This window comes from Falco cherrug, chromosome 3 (assembly GCF_023634085.1).
Source record: "Falco cherrug isolate bFalChe1 chromosome 3, bFalChe1.pri, whole genome shotgun sequence".
Lineage (NCBI taxonomy): Eukaryota > Metazoa > Chordata > Aves > Falconiformes > Falconidae > Falco > Falco cherrug.
In genome coordinates, this window is record NC_073699.1 from 88,412,598 (window position 1) to 88,425,053 (window position 12,456).

The following is a 12,456-nucleotide window of genomic DNA, read 5'->3' on the forward strand; positions in this document are numbered from 1 at the left end:
GTTTTCAATACCCTTTCTAAAGATAGGTAATGTTTTGTTGCCTTGTTTTGGTCTGCTACTGCACTTTGAGCTGGTGACTTCAGAGAAAACAGTGACTCAGCCTTCCTCCCGCAGTTGGAACTGGGGAAAGTGGAAGTGTTAAGTGGTTGAAGAGCTATTGCTTGGAGTGTTTTTTCCCCTAGATGCATTACATCACATCTATGTGTTGGAGTGTATCTGCTGTCTTTTAGCAACTTGCTTCATTTTGTAAGATCCTTCTGGGTTCCCCCCCCTCCCCCGGCCCTTGGCGTGTTTTTGCCTATCCATAAGAGCTTAATGTCACCTACAGACTTGAAGATTTTGCTTACTCGTTTTGTGATGCTGACTAAAACCAATCCTTGGAGAGCCTAATCCAGTTTCTTCTCTATCCATACCTCTCTTCCCCATAAGCAAAAGGTGTATATATAGTACTTGTTTAGATAATAAAAGTAAATCCTTTATCAGAGTCAGATACTGCATGTACTGTAACTGAGTGTGTAATGAGATTGATCCCACCTGCCCTGTGTAATGATTAATTTCTCTTCTCTTCTCAATCTCCTTGTATGTAGCTTCCACCAGAACGTCTTCATTTGATATCTTACTGTTCAGTGTGCCTGGTCTGAAATTTGGCTACTAGTGGCTGGATAGGTAACTTTGTGGCCATGATCAGTGATGTGGTATAAATGAATCTGAAGTTTCCAGGTGCATGCCCTTTTAATTCAGGGCAGGGTTCAGCTGAGATGAAGGAAAATGCATGTGGTTTACTATCAGCATCTTAATCAGAGTCTGGATTTTTTCAGTTTCAAAAACTAGTATGTAAGAACCACAAGCAGAGTCATTTAGGAGGAGTTTGTGTCAGTGGGAGGGGAAACTGTAATTGGAAACTGTTGAAAGGTTGGGGTTTTTTTTGTAGGTGTTAAAAACTAAGGAGGGTAAATACTGCTTTTTTTTTTTTTTTAAATCATGGTGCGTGTGAAGCAGAAGGCAGGTATAAACAGAGGGTTGGGGCAGTGGAAAGACTGACAGTTAATGAGCCACTGGTTTGTCAGTTTGTCACTTAAGGAAGCAAATATAAACTGAACATGTTCAGGAGGTAGGGGACAAGTCAGCTGACACTTGTACTGCTGTAATAACGTTATACTTTTGCATGTTTGAAGCTATTTGAGGTATGTCAGATACTGTGGTGATCACATTGTAATCTATTTTGTCAAGCAAGCCTGGTACTTTGTCAACCAAACATACAATCTGAGCAAAAAACCAACCCCCTTTGTATTCTGTGCAGTACTGCAGTTGGTCCTCTGATATTTTGTGTTTCAGAAGCAGCAGCTTGCGTTAAAACTAATAATTGGTTAAACAGAACTCAAAAATGTAACATAGGCTGTGCACGTTTCCTGAGGTGGTGTCATAGCAGTTCATTCTTGGCTGCTTGCTAGTTAACCTTTTCAACAGACCTAAATGAAAGCGTTAAATCATTATTGCTGATACTTGCAGTTGAAGTAAAGATTTAAACAAAGATAGTAACGGAGTACAGTAGAACATGGATCTCCTATGAAATAGGGTTGTGAAGAAAAGATTTGCATGCTGAATTTCTTCTGATCTGGCCAAAGCACAAAAAAGTGTTAGCAAGTTCTGTGAATGGAGGTGTCTGTCATATAATTGTTCCACTCCATCTCTCCCCATGGTAAGAGAGAAAAATTTGCAGTTAATGCTGGATGTTCAGCTACTGCTGTGCCTAAGGCAAATGTAATAAATATATCAATAGGGGGGCAAACCACCCCCCCCGGCCCCTCTAAGTAAGCAAATGATATTTTTTAATGCTGTTATGAGTGACATAGGGATTCTGTGTCAGGTATTGGTGTTTGCAAATTGGGGAAACTACTGAAAGCAAAAAAACAGTTTGAACATTTAAAGACTTGTAAGGATGATCAAAGGTTTAGACAAATAAGCCTTTATAGTGTGCCACTTCTGCCTCTCATTCTACATGGCTGATAGAAGAAAAGATTTTGAGTCACTCTTTAAAATTGCCCTAAAAATGGGAAATGATATAATAAAGGACTGTTAACATTCAGCTCTGCAGCTTGTTAAATTAGAAGTAGGTTAGAAATAAGGGATGCACTTTTAATGATGAAGGAAAAAAAATGCATATATAGAACAATCTAATTGGTGGTTTATGCAATCTTTTAACCATATTGTAAAATGTTTTAACAGCTTTTCCTTAGTGGGTGTTCTGTCAGAATGAATTAATCGTATCTCCAAGGTCTTTGCTCAATAGATGAGATGATCATGGATAAATCCTTGAGTTTCTCAAATGTAATTTTACAAAGCAGTTTTTTGAAAGGTGACCTTTGTTTTCTGCCTACATATTGGCTTTTTTTAAAAAAAATTGACATAAATAATGAGATCTCAACTTCGTTAAAGATTAGAGGAACATCCAGCTGCCCTTCCAGCCTGCCAGAGAATAATAGGATGGGAGACTTCCAGGCTGTTGATTGCAGGCTCTGAGACAACATCCTTCAGCATCAGTTGTGCAAAGGCTAAAAGCTGAATACATGTGTGTATTCCCAAATGATTTTGATACTGGTAGATAAATAGTAAAACTGCATTTTATGTTGAGTCTGCGTTATTCCTCCTTCAGCTGGAAGGATTGTTGTCAAATGACATGCGCTACTCTGCTTTTTGGAGTCTGTGGTGTGTGGTTCATGTGTGCTGCAAGCCTTTACTCTTCAGTGGAATGAGATTGGCTCATCAACTGAATATCTGAATTCATTTAAAGGGAATCGTTTTAGGTTAGTCAGTCAGTTCCTGCTGCAGGAGAACAACATTAAATTTCTTGTGGTCTGCTGCTTACCACAGCTTGGGAAAGAGATCAGTGCTGCAGATGGGGTGAGAGTCTCGGCCTCTGTAGTTGTCCGTGGAGCCATGTTCTCATTCTACCTTGAGGTAGGAACATGAGGCTCACAAAATATTCCTGTGTTCGATGATTAGATGTTATTCTTGGAAAGAAGGTTTAAAGTTGCGGCTCCATTTCCACAAAGACATTTGAGAAAATTCTGCAAGGTAAAATGCAGTTTCATGAAAACAAAGGCAGCGTTGGAGACATCTGATACTCAAGGTATCCATAGATAGCAGAATAAAACCTATTTGTGATGGGATCCACAAAGCCTATTTGAGGGCTATACTGTCCCAAACAGTCTCAGCGCATATAGAAGTAAGAGTAGTGCTCTTTTGTTAATATACAGTCTTTTTTTTTTGTTCCTCAGTGAATTCATATAGATGACGGGTTTACTTGGCACATGTTGTTTGGCTGAGGAACTTATTTTGTAATGACCTCTGATGTCATTACAGCTTCTTTTGTGTTATTGTCATCTTTGTGTGGTATTACAGAAACCTTGGTTGGAAAGGATCTCTTGACGCCATCTGCTCCATTCTCCCAATATCTCTTCGGAATTAAAACAGTTTTCCTTGAACTGGTTAACCTTTACTAGGTATGTAAAAGTTTGTAAAGAATATGGTCTGAAAATTATTTTTCTTTCTGTCTATTCAAACTGACAGTTTGCTCCTTACTTAGCAGCACAGTAAGACATGTGAGAATATAAATGCAGAACGTGACTGATCCCTTGAAAGTATCACTAGGAGTAGAAGCATGTGAAATCTGATTAATTTTTAATTTCACTTTGAAGAACTACTTTGGAGCAGATAAGAAATTAAGGTTGGTTCATGTTATACAGCTGGAAACGAGGTTTGTGTGCTGTAGGAGAAAAATCAGTCCAGACCTTTATTGCATGAGGGAATCCTTACCCTACAGGACAGCTCCCCCAGATACTCTCAAGTTTCCCCTCAATAGTCACAAATCAGGTTTGGAGCCTAATTTTTGTTTTTTTTTTTTTTTATTTTCAAATCTGTGTTGAATTACTTCCTCCTCTATGGAGATCTGAATGTCTAAGGTGCTTCAAAAAGGGAAAGGTTTTGAACAGCAAAGAAGGCAAGTCCGTAAGTGTGATCAGAAGTGAGTAGCTACCTAAATGCGTAGTCTCAGTTTACTTCTCAGTGAACGAACTTATTAAAATGTTGCAGGAATCCACTAATATTTTCAGTATTAGATGCTAAATGAAAACCATATGTGGAGAATAAAGCTAAGGAGTTTTAGGCCAGAAAAGATGAGTGAGCTGGGGAGACAGGGTAATCCTAAGGGTAAGAAATATCAGAGTTCCTGATGTGAGTCTGATAGAAACACGTGAAGGTAATGAACACTTAACTTACACAAGCACATAAAATTGAAATAATTATGTTGATCTTTGGAATTGTGATACTGTTGGATTTATTTACGCTCTTACGAGTTATATCTCTGTAGTGGCTGGTGTTTGCCAGAATCAAGATGCATTAGCCTATTGAAGACCTTGTGCTTAATTAGAGATCTTTGAAAAATATGAGACAAGTAACTTTACTAAAAAGTGCATTTGTGCAATTTTGAGTAGACTGTTATGACCTTCACACTTCCATTTCTTTTGTCCTACTTGTTTTTAAAACTAGTGTGTGTCAATTAATTGTTGGAAACATTCTTTCTTACACTAAATTGTATTAGAAGAACATGTACTTGCAGGAAGCTGTTCAGTCAGTCTAGTTGTCCCAGAGCTGTAACATCTCTTCAGTTAACGTGCTTGTGGAGCTACTTTGCGGTGGAACATGGAAGTAAGAAATCATTACGCTGTTTGACTTAAATATAGTAACGATGCTGATCTTGTAGGTCTCCTGTTTAGAATAGGTCCCAGTGCAGTAATGTGATCTGTGTGAATGCTGGTGCCTGTGCAGGAGGAGATCACAGCAGAACCTGTGGCTCAGGTATTAGGGACAAACACTAGAATACGATGAAGTCGGTCTGAAGTTAAAGATATGTGCATGTCTTAGCTGCAGAGCTTTCCCTGGAGGTGTTAGAAATTGCATGGCTAACTAAGTTCCTGGAATGTAAATCAATGCGTTCTGCCTATACGTGTGTATAAGATGAGGTATTTTTCTAGTGGTTATGTTTACCGTTATTTTCTTAAAATCTGTTGTGTAGGCATACTTAATCAAATAGTCTGCTTCAAGAGTTAATAAGTGCTGTAATTAAAATTTTCTTCTAATTCTTGACGTATTAGAAATGTTTTATATGGCTTGTATTTTTTGGTAGTAACTTGAATTTAAAGAACATTAAAAAATTTAACTTATAATTAAGGTTAGAAATTGCTTTATATCACTGTAGAAAAATTAAAATAAAATACTGTATTTTCTGCTCTGCCGTTTTAGTTGTTTCACTTGGGTGGCTGCAGTTCATATTGTATGTCTTAGTGACAAGCAGGAATTTTTTTGCAACTTTATAGAAAGAGCACACAGAAACTATTAAACATATATAAACAGCCCAAAAAGTCTAACATTTCTATTTGTTAACTTTTCAAATTGATTGACACAGTGACATTTTTCTGCCAGAAGAAAGCTCCATTCCGTATGCGTTGATCTGGATGCTGTGTAGCAGCTGTTGCAGGAGGTGACTTCAGATTTTCCTTCCTGGCAGTTTATGCTGCTGCTTCTTGTCTGGGCTTCTTCTATCTCAAGGCATTTCTTCTTACGTAAGGCAGTTTTGTTCATAAGCAGGCAGCATCATGAGCATCTCTTAAATGTACCTTCTTATCTTTTTAAATTTTACTCCGTTCTACCAGAATAAAGGCTGCAATATTTTCTGTTTTGTGGTGTCCTGTTGCTGTTTTCATTTTGTGTTGTGTTTAAACTTTGTCTTGCCATTTCATTGTCTCCTTAGAGTCCTACAGTTCATCTTTTGAATTTAGTGGACTGCCTTTAAATTTCAGGTGCATTTCTTCGGTATTTGAGTTGTCATGTTGTGCAGCCACAAATGTGGATTGTAAATGAAAGCAAGCATGATGTTAAGAATCTGTTGGTGAGAGCAGGGCTAATAAATTTATTGAGCCTTGCTATTTCGTCTAATAGGTAGCAAAGCAGTGGCCATCTGCTTAGGTAATCTCTGAATCTGTTCCAGTTGCTACACCTGTGGTTAAAGTTCAGTTTCCACGTGGATTTTGTACCCAGTACAACAATTTTGTTACTCAACATTGCTGTCTCCTTTTAACCAAATAACTGTGTAGACCTTTTTCTTGGGTTCAGTTCAGTTTCTTACTCATTTGTTTTATTGATTCCCCTTTCTTTTGCCCCCATACTTGTATTTATTTCCGCTTCTGTTAACCCCTTGATGTGTGTCCCCAGTCCTTGTCCTTACAGACTTTGAGTAATTCTTGCTTGCTAGTTCTTTGTGGGTTCTAGTTTCTGTTCTGAACTCTGATTGGCGTCTCAAGTCCTAGTTACAATCATGTACTGAGCTGGCAAGTAGATACATGAAAAGCAGGCAGAAAAAATATAATAATTCCTATAATTAACTAATTAGAAAAACTTAATGTATACACATTTATACCCATCTTCAGGAGTGTAGTTTTTAATATGATCTATTTTGACTCGGAGGCAGTGGTTCTTGTAAAGTTGACTGCAGTTTAAGACAGTTTTGGCATTTATTATAAAAATGTTCAGTAACCATATTTTGTATGCCTTAGTGACAAAAATCAGACTCCTTCATTTTAGTATTATTTCCTGCGTTCCATACTTAACCATTTGTAAGCTTGGCTACCTCTTCTCTAAAGGTTTAAGAATAAAGAAAACCTACAGTGAGGTCCTCTTTGTATGCAAAGACTAACCCTGACACTTTCAGCTCTGAAATTATGTAGGTGATCATGGTGAAATCCATATGTAACACTTAATTTGTGAGTAGTGACCCGTATTCTGCTGTAGTAATTACACTCATTGCCTAGCAGTATAATCTTTGTCCTGCAGTTAGGTGGGCAAAATGTAATCTTGTTAATGAACAGGGTGAGACAAGGAAAATGCTCTTGATTTGCATGTGGCATGCCTAGTAGCTAGCAAATTGCTTCAGATAATGTGCTGCTTTAAACAAGTACAGCCTTGCAGAAAAATTATTAGGCCAATTGAGTTTTAGAGCTATTTTTTCTTCTGTTGCTAAATTTATTTCTTTATTGTTACAGATATTTGAAGACTTCCCTTGCCCGCAGGTAAGTTCTCTTCTTGCGTTTATGTCTTGATGTGACAGTAGGCAGCTTTTAAGGGGTTGCTTTGCAATATAGTCATGCTTTTATGTAATCAGAATACTGGTTCTTATTGACACTGTCATAGTGCTTAGTCATGTTGGAATCTGAGGTCAGAACAAAACCTGTTGAGGTACAGATATTTTTTTTACATTTAAATAACGTATTTTGTCAAGGGGAGGAGGTAACTGAGATATATTTATGTGCAGTTGTTAAATATGTGTGTGATATAATTAATGCTTAAAACGACTCAGCACAGCATGTGATACATCTGTCAAGAACAGATTAGGAACAGCCATAAATAATGTTAGTGGTGAATCAGAGGGACAGTGTGCAAGAAAATGTGGATGAGTGGTTTATGGGTGGAAGGGATCTCCCCAGGTGGTAGTAGGGAAGGTGACAGACACATTCACTTGGCTGGGGTCACAGGTGACTTGTGCTGGAGCTAGAACTATCCCTCATCTCTGTTGGTCTCTGTCTTTTCTATCAGTGGTGGTTGAAAACAGAAGCCCCCCCCCCCCCCCCCAAACAATGACAACAAAAAACAATGAAAAAAATCAATCCCACCAACCTGGTCTTTAAAAGGAGCATTTTTTTTTGTTTGTTTACTGTTTGATAAACTTGGTCTTTAACCAAGTATTGTTGTATAAATTCACTTGGGCTGTAGGCTTAAGTTGTGATGTAGAGGTCAGGATGAAGATGTCTTCTGTTTCCTAGCGTTTTGTCCATCTATTCACTATTTGTAATGTGAATTCTAGAATCATAACTGTAGTGTGCTTTTACTTGTGGTTGAGCAAGGGACTGGATGTTTTATCAGGTCTGCTGCCTTTTGCTCTTACTCTGCATTGGTGATTTTGCTTATGTATCTGTTCTGTTATTTCTTCTTACTGAAATGTGCTTCATCTCCACAAAGTGTCTTTTTGCAAGTGAATATCTAAAGTGTAATGGTACGTAGTCAATATGAATCTGCTCTGGAGGTAGTTGCTTTTTGCCATTTGAATCAAATGGCAACTTCAATTAAAAGCCTCATAGCTGATAGTTGTAGTCTTTCCACAGGAACTTTAGAGTGGCTGTTCTGGAAAAAAAACCCCAACCCATGTTTGCTTGAAGCAGTGAAGAGAAGTCTACATGTGGAAGAAGTTTTCTTTTAAGGAAGACTTTTAAAATGATTTTGAGTGTTGAGAGCAGTTGTCAGGCAGGCAAGTACTTGTGGAGAATACTGGAAAAATAAATGCCTGGTGTTTAGGTCAGGCAGACAGGACAATAAGGGTGGTTGTGGGTTTTTTTCTGCAGCTACTAAAACAAGGATGTGTGGTGAATCTTCTTCCCAGTTTCCATTTGGGACTAGAAGAATTTGTGCTGTAAACCTGAGTCATGCCGACATGGTTCTTTCCAGTTTGGGTATGGGTGTGGGAGTGTCCTAATTGTACTCTTCAGCTTTGTCATTGAAGTATTGATAGAGGGCAAAAATTTGCCCAAGTTTTTGAAATGGTAACCTTTTTCTATGGTATGGTAAGAGGCCTTTATAGAGGTGATGTATAGCTTTTATACCAACTTGCCTGCAGCAGAGATTTGACAGTATGTAACGGAGAAGCAAATATAAAACCTGGTTTTAACACACTTAAAATATTGTCAAAAGAGAAGGATGTTTCAAATGGAGTCCCACAGAGGTCTGACGTGTCCGCTGATATTTTCATTAATGGCCATGATGAGGAACTCTATGTGCCTGTTTAGTCTGCCAGTAACACCAATACAAAAAGATATAGGAGCACATTGGATAATGGGGTTAAAATTCAAAGAATTTGGCACATAAGAAAACTGCCAGGATAAAATCTGTAACGCATTTGAATAAAGATGAGGTTTGACGTGGAGATAGGAAGTTTTATTCATCAGAACTCCTATTTAAATAACAGTATGTTTTTATTTCAGGTTTTGAAGAACTTTTTTTTTCTGGGTGCCACTTTTAGCAGTGAACAATAGATGTCACTAGAAATGCTCTTACTTTTGCCACCTGGTTTTAGTACTCTAAATTTGCATCATAACATGGGGAGAGGCCTTTTGCAATGTTTGAGAGCTTTGCAGTAGGGAGGTCTTTTATTGTCGGGTCTTGTTTGAGGTTGTATTATGTGTAAATTCTTTCCAGTCAGTGGTACACCAAGGTCATCCAGAATGCTTCCTTTTTGCTTTGATTTCCTAGCAAAATCTTCTTGTAAAGAAGGATTGTTTGTGTGCTGTTGAATGCTTTACTTGATTAGGTGGTTAGATAAATTGTAACTCAGGAGAGTTATCCTGCATGAATTTGTATCGCTGCTTTGAAGTCTGTGGCTAATGAGTTTTTTTTACTACCTTGTACTTGAGGCCATGGATATAAGCGTAGAGAATTTTAGGAATGCAAACCAGTAGAGGCTTGGAGAGCAACTTGCTAATATATCATAATTTCAAACCCAGATAAAGAACGCAGTATTCCTGTCTATATGTGAAGTTATCTTGGAACATGAGTGTGTTCACAGTATGCCTGGAGAAATGAAAGACTAGTTTCCTCTGGTAAATGCAGTTAAACTTTCCCTGTTGGCACTGTTGGGATTAAAAAAAATCCCTTCTGGATTTTGTTTTATATTCAGAGGGCAATAAGTATAACATCTTTAGATTTGGTCCTTTGTTCTTGATCAAGTGCAAGTAAGCATTTATTACTGGAATCAAGAAATAATAGTAATGAAGAGAAAAGCTATGCCAAAAAATACATAAGATAGGTAGAGGAGAATAAAGACAAATGTAAGAAATAAGCATATATTGGGCTTTCAGTTAAAAATGGAACAAAACATTCTCCCAGAATGGAATCTTAGGTACAGATGTTGGTTCTTTATGACTCTCGTCCAGAAAACATCTGAGTCAAGTAAAATCTTGTAGTCTCCTAGCATAAGGTATTGAAAAATTAATAGGAAATGAGCATCCTTTGTGTAGTTTAATTCCAGATATGCAGCATATTTGAAGTCTAGTTCTGTGTGCGTTTTTTCATGTATAGCGTACCGTTTAGGTAAGCACTATCCAAACATAGTTGTTATTGTGAAATATTAAATGGCTTTGGAACTAGTTTTAGTTTCAAGTGCGCATTAGGGACCAAAAAAAGAAGTGTAAACAGTTTCAGCTCAACCTGAAGAAGTTCTTTCTGAATTAGAAACATGTTCTTGTTGGGTGTATGGCCATGCTGCTTACATAAGGCCTGCTAGTGATCCATTTAATTAAACCAGATTCATCTCCTGGCACCTTCCACAGAAGTACACTGCCTCGAAGCAGCCTGCTGCTGCTTTCTCTTACCCACCGGATATGAGGTGGGGGTCTTTTAATGCTACGCTGTGTAATTAGATCTTCCTTATCCTAAACCTACACCTGCCTGTGTGGTGAACCTAAATACAGCAACTTGAAATGTAATGCAGACTACAATTAAAAAAACTCTCAACAATGGCATGGATATTTTCAACGGTGTTAAAAGATGAAAAATTAAAAACCAGTTGAGGAATTGCCAGATGAAGTTGCAGTAGCAAGAATGACAGAATAGAGGATATGCAGAATTCTTACAATAAATGTTCACAGGTGTTACAGGGGATAACAAATTATGCAGCAATTATTCATACAGCTGAGAACAAATTCAGTAAAATGAGCAGAGAACTGTTGTTAATGTCCCTGCTTAAAGGGGGGGGGGGGGGGGGGAAATGCAACTGCATAGTCAAAAGTAAAAAAGTACAAAATGGTGGCTTTTTGATTTGTCACTTCAGTTTTAAATAAGAACTTAATACAAACCGCACTAAGACTGTAAACAGTTCCTCTCACATCAGAATGCCTGACATGGTGCTTAAGGGATTACACGGGGAAACCTGCACTTTCTTTTTCACTAAAAGTAGTATTTGCAGTAATCCCTTTGAAAATCAGGAAGTTTTTTTTCTTCTAGGAATCTTTGCAGATTTTATCAAGAATTCTGATTTTTATCCAACAGTAAACTCGATTTTCATATATTTGTAATGGTTTTGGTTGTAATGTTTTTAATTTGCACTTAAATTATGAGGTACTTCTACAAATGAAAAGAGTATGGAACTGAAAACTCAGTTTATGAAATGTTAGTGCTATCGTCTTAGCCCCTTATAGTTGAGAAGATGTGAGAAGGCTTTCCTTTTGATGCAAGTATGCCTTATAGTTTTAATTCTTTCCACTGGCGGTGAGATGAGTGCTATTTGTACATTTCCAAATACTGTATCACAAAACATCTATTACTACTGGACGAGACTATTGCTGGCAAAGTTAAATGTCACTTTGAGGAAGTTTCCCTTGCTATTTGTGTGTTAAATCTTCCTATTTGAAAATTGTATTGAGTAGTTTTAGTGATCTAATTATCTCTACCTCCTAAATGCATTTTCCCATTGTTATATACCTCTGATATACTTGGAAAAGCGATACATTTATCCTTTGTAAGCTATCACTGTTAGTATCTGGGGTTTTGGAGAGGTGGGGAGATGACAACTGAGATCTTGACATGAAATCTGTCTATTTACAAGCCTTTCTACTGAAACTTTTTTGCTTACTTTGACTGTGCTTTTGATACTGCCCTCTTTGTACTCCCATCTGTATTTTATAGCTAATGTCTGCCCAGGTCAATAGCAACAGCATGGTTTGCTAAGAAAAAGGTTAACATTTTTATCAATGAGCCGGACTTATGTAGATGAGACATATTAAACACCTCACTAAAATTCAGATAACCTAGAATGTGGTCTTTTTCCTTCAGAAACTGATGTTCCTACTAATCTTTTATTTGTAGTGCCTGGCCTTCACCTGGACTTTAAGCTGCTGATCACAACCCTTTGAGCCTGACAGTCCAGACTGTTTCCATGTCATCTTACGTTCCATTTATTTAGTCCGTACTTCATCGGTTTGTCTATAAGAATGTTGTCGTTGGAGACAGCGTTGAAAGCCTTGCTCAAGTAAAGAGAAACAACATTCCCTTGACTACCAAGCTAGTACTTTCAGTGTAGGAGTCCATTAGGTTGGTCAGGCATGATGTCCCCTTCATATATCCAAACTGACTACTTCTGATCACCTTCCCCTGGTGTGTTTAGAAATGTCTACCAGGATATTCTTCATCACCTTGTCAGGAATGGAGGGTCTAGTTGTCCTGACCCTCCCTCCTTGCCTCCCTTGAGGACAAGAGTTAAGTTTGCTTTCTTCCAGCTGTCAGGAACCTCCTCCATTTGCCGTGAGAGGCTGTGAAATAGTTTATAGTTAAGTCTGCAGCCAGGGCAAATTTCTTATT

The 12,456-nt window shown here is 37.8% G+C and overlaps 1 protein-coding gene across 2 annotated transcripts in view; it reads left to right on the plus strand.

Annotated features, from left to right (window-relative positions):
* PTK2 (protein tyrosine kinase 2) overlaps nt 1–12,456 on the plus strand; it is a 223,860-nt gene that overhangs the window by 37,534 nt on the left and 173,870 nt on the right. The window contains exon 1 of one of the 2 annotated variants that reach the window (XM_055703765.1): nt 7,098–7,124. The exons of the other annotated variant lie outside the window; for it this stretch is intronic. The gene's annotated coding sequence lies outside the window, so the exon portion shown is untranslated. Of the gene's footprint in view, nt 1–7,097; nt 7,125–12,456 lie in introns of those variants that run through there. 2 annotated transcript variants of the gene reach the window in all.